The 4,718-nt window shown below is 43.6% G+C and overlaps 1 pseudogene; it reads left to right on the forward strand.

The window, feature by feature from the left end:
* The first annotated feature begins 3,305 nt into the window (after window positions 1-3,305).
* On the forward strand, window positions 3,306-4,437 carry LOC105887805 (annotated as a pseudogene).
* The last annotated feature ends 281 nt before the right edge of the window (window positions 4,438-4,718 follow it).

Raw genomic sequence — 4,718 nt, forward strand, 5'->3', positions numbered from 1 at the left:
GTAGAGTGCTGTGGCATCATAGCAACCTCTTGGGCTCAAGGAATCCTCAGCCTTCTGAGTAGCTGAGCCTATAGGCACCCTCCCACAACACCTGGCTAGTTTTTCTGTCTTAGTAGAGATGGGGTCTCACTCATTTTTTGGCTGGTCTGAGACTCCTGAGCTCAGGCAGTTGGCCCACTGAGAGTGCTAGGATTACAAGTGTGAGCCACCTTGCCCAGCCTGAGTTCCAGGATTTAACCTTAAGAATACTGCTCTAGGTTGGCACCTATGGCTCAAGTGGCTAAGGCACCTGCCACTTACACCAGAGCTGGTGGGTTCGAATCCAGCCTAGGTCCGCCAAACAACAATGACTGCTACAACCAAAAAATGGCCAGGCATTGTGGCAGGCACCTGTAGTGCCAGCTACTTGGGAGGCTGAGGCAAGAGAATCTCTTGAGCCCAGGAGTTTGAGGTTGAGGTTGCTGTGAGTTGTGATGCTACAGCACTTTACCCAGGGCGACAGCTTGAGGCTCTGTCTCAAAAAAAAAAAAAAAATACTGCTCTAGATGAGAATGTCAGAGAAATAAGGAAAATTACTCTTCCATATGGATGCAGAGAAATGAATACACATACATTTCTGCAAGAAAGTATAGTAAAGTTGGTGAATTACAGAGAATCTCTAAACATTAGTACTCCTTTGCAGCCTGGAGTACTTGTGAACTGGATAATGCTGTATTCTGTTACCTGGACATTGGAGATTAAACCTAAATCTAATCAAATGGGACCCAGAAATATTCAAAAAATAATTTTTTAGCAAATAATATGTCATGGAAAGAATAATTAAATGACATCTTCATCACCTGAAAGGATTAGATATTTGTGCTTTTTATATTGAGCTATAGATACAAATATAATTCCCTTTCCTTTCCCTACATAAACAGTGAGCTTGAGTGATTTTGCTGGATTCTTCAAATGCTAGATATTTTCTTCTTTTCTTTTCTTTTTTTTTTTTTTGAGACAGAGTCTTAATATGTCACCTTTGGTAGAGTGCTATGGCGTCACGGCTTACAGCAACCTCAAACTCTTGGGCTTAAATGATTCTCTTGCTTCAGCCTCCTAGGTAGCTGGGACTATAGGCGTCTGCCACAACGCCTGGCTATTTTTTTGTTGTAGTTGTTTAGCTGGCCTGGGCCGGGTTCAAACCTGCAGCCTTGGTATATGTGGCTGGCACCGTAACCACTGTGCTACCGGTGCCAAGTTTATTTTCTTCTTTAAAAGTAAGTAGCAGCTGGCTCAGTGCCCATAGCACTTTGGTTACGGCTCTAGCCACATGCACCAAGGCTGGCAGGTTCGAGCCCGACCTGGGCCAGCTAAACAGCAATGACAGCTGCAATAAGAACAACAAAAAAATGGCCAGGCATTATGTTGGGCACCTGTAGTCCCAGCTACTTGGGAGGCTAAGGCAAGAGAATTGCTTAAGCCCAAGAGTTTGAGGCTGCTGTGAGTTATGATGCCATGGCACTGTACTGAGGGCAACATAGTGAGACTCTGTCTCAAAAAAAAAAAAAAAAAAAAAAAAGTAAGAGCCTCTTTGCATACTTGCCCTGGTAGTGGAGGCCTGTCCACTATGTCAAAATGTATCTTGCTCTGTAAACCTACCTTTCTCTTTCTCAGTAAATTTTGTTCTATGCTTGCCTTGGAGAAATAAAATAAAATAAAATAAATGAGTAGCCTTGGCTGGAGAGAATAGGCCTGAGGCCATTGACCAGGCTCAGGCCAATCTTGAACCTGCAAAGGGAAGTCATTAAAGGCCAAGTTCCTTCTGCCTGGGGAACCTCCCCTGCAGGTGTCATGGCTGCCCATGCTGACCTTGGGAGGGGTCCTTTACTTTGAGAGAAGCTAAGACCTCTGGAAAACTGAAGATACAGAGGTAGATGTCCTTCCTGAGGTTCTAATTGTTCTAATGAAATATATCTGGATTTAGGTAAGAAGTGACTTTATTCAAAAAGAGTATTGCAGTGGGGGAAAGCACCAGGTATATTTGCAAGCATCTCAAAGGTTAGGCAGAAAAAGGCTTTTTTCCTCATTGGGAAGAGCAAGCAAGATTAGTAATAAAGTAGAAGGGAGGGGGTGGTGGAAGATGGCAATATCAGATGCCAGGTCAGAGACTGTTCTACCCTGTGTTCAGTCTGGCTCAGGCTAAGGGTAAGTTAAAGTTCAGAGGTCTGGAAAGAGAAACTTAAACAAAGTTTGGTTCATAGATATTTTGTTTTGACTGATGAGTGAGGATAAAATCGTTTGGCTAACTAATCACTTATGAGGCAAAGAGTGTGAATTTAGCTTGTCATATATACAAAGGGGATATCATCTAAATTGTAATGGGAAGGGTTTTTTTTTTTTTGCACTGGCCTGCTTCTCTAGAACATCTTGATGCTTTGGATGGATGAAAAAGAATAGCAAATCCGGCTCAGCGCCTGTGGCTCAAGTGACTAAGGCACCAGCCACATACACCCAAGGTGGTGGGTTCGAATCCAGCCTGGGCCCGCCAAACAATGACGGCTGCAACCAAAAAATAGCTGGGCATTGTGGTGGGCGCCTGTGGTTCCAGCTACTAGGGAGGCTGAGGCAGGAGACTCCCTTGAGCCCAGGAGTTTGAGGTTGCTGTGAGCTGAGATGCCACGGCACTCTACCCAGGGGGATAGCTTGAGGCTCTGTCTCAAAAAAAAAAAAAAGAATAGCAAATCCAGTTCATTAGCCTAAACTTAGGTATGGTCTGAAGGGGGACTTGTTATGAACAACAAAAGACATTCTTCCTATCAATCAGGAAATTCCAACGGTTTTAGAATCTCTGCACCAGGAACTGGGAACAATCACCAAACACATTTTTCATTACAACATAGAAACAATTAAACTCTTAAATTTGTACATTTTCTCCAAGAGGCAGAACTCAAAGGTGTCTTTCTCTAAGTCTGACCCTCACAGACATTCTCATTTTACACAAATTATACTCTGACTAAAACAACTCTGTGAATGGAAAAGCAAACTGCTGACAATGTTGAAATTTACCCAAGCACTGTAAACAGCTATGGTTAAAGAAACCCCAACCAAAGTCCTCCACCTCCTCCCAGTTCCCCAGTATGGTCAATCCAGATAACTGCCTTACACCACCACCTCCCAGTGACCACCTCCTGATGAGACAGCTACATACAACATACTAAAATCAACCCACTGTCTCCCACACCCTATGTGGACTGCATTGCATAGTCAGTTCCAGCAACCTCCTTTTTTTTTTCAGCAACCTCCTCTTAGTCACAGCGTGAACCTCCCACCTGCTTGCTTTAAACCCAACACTTAGAACTCCCCCCAAGGAGTCCCCAGTAAAAGCTTCTACCCACAGATCCTGATCTTGGTCCCCACCTCCTGGTTGACTGTGCATCCTCTCCCTTTCCTTGCCATATACATCTCTTCCATTGGGTGTTCCTGGGTTGTGTCTTTGCTCGTATTCTGGTAAAGCTTAAAGTGTTTTGGTGAGTTCTGTGAGTAGTTTTAGTGAACTATTGAACCTGAGGAGGGGGAAATGGGAGCCACAGTTGCCAAACCACCAGCCAGACCAATCAGTGCCCCTGACTGCCTCAGAGCCAGTGGCTGTCAGAAAAGCACTGATGGAACTGACTCACTTAGAGAGGATGTCCTTCAGACTTTGAAGAGGTAGGAGGTGGCTGGGGTGGACCTCTACATCATGAACTTCAATCTCATCATATCCAGAAAGGACTTTACAGGTAAACTGAAGAACCCTGAGAACTTTCAGTATCCTAAAGAGTCTGTTCTAGCTTATAAAGAAGGCCATCTGAGCCTGGACATTGTGGCTAAACAAAAGAATCTGGAAGCTGCAGATTTTGTGATATTTCATTTCCCATTGCAGTAGATTGGAGTCCCTGCCGTTCTGAAAGCCTAGTTTAAGTGAGTGCTGATGGAGTTTGCATACACATATGGTGCCATGTATGACAAGGGACCTTTCCGGAATAAGAAGACCATGCTTTCTATCACCACTAGTGGCAGCGGCTCCATGCACTCTCTTCAGGTTGTCCATGGGGATGTGAATATCATTCTCTGGCCAATTCAGAGTGGCACCCTGCATTTCTGTGGCTTCCAAGTCTTAGAACCTCAACTGACATACCGCATTTGGCACACTCCAGAGGATGCCTGAATTCAGGATCTTGGAAGGATGGAAGAAACGCCTGGGGAATATTTGGGATGAGACACCACTGAATTTTGCTCCAAGTAGCCTCTTTGACCTAAACTTCCAGGCAGGGTTCTTAATGAAAATAAAGGTCAAATTTGGTCTTTCAGGGGGTCATCACTTGGGCAAGTCCATCCTAACTGACAACCCGATATCAAAGCTAGAAAATAAAATTCACAAGACTTGATTTCCTTCTAACATGTAGTCATATCTAAATATCTTTTCAGGTTTCCCTGTCTTGTTTTAGTTTTTAAGAATTGGTTTTTAATTTTTTTTTTCCATAAGGAATGAATAGGAGAGGGAATAGACTGTATTCAAATGTTTTGGGGGTATTTTTATTATTAAATATAACTTAAGGTTGCTATCATAGCATATAAGCAAAATCTGGCTTGGGCTTAAGAGGCTACTTAGGAAAAGGTGTAGAAAGATGCTAGATTTATATGAAAGCTATAACCTAATAACAGCCTAAGAATATGGGGAGGAGGGAGGGAGAGGGGAG

Source organism: Otolemur garnettii, unplaced genomic scaffold, assembly GCF_000181295.1.
Source record: "Otolemur garnettii isolate 467f Iridium unplaced genomic scaffold, OtoGar3 scaffold00127, whole genome shotgun sequence".
In the NCBI taxonomy this organism is placed as follows: Eukaryota; Metazoa; Chordata; class Mammalia; order Primates; family Galagidae; genus Otolemur; species Otolemur garnettii.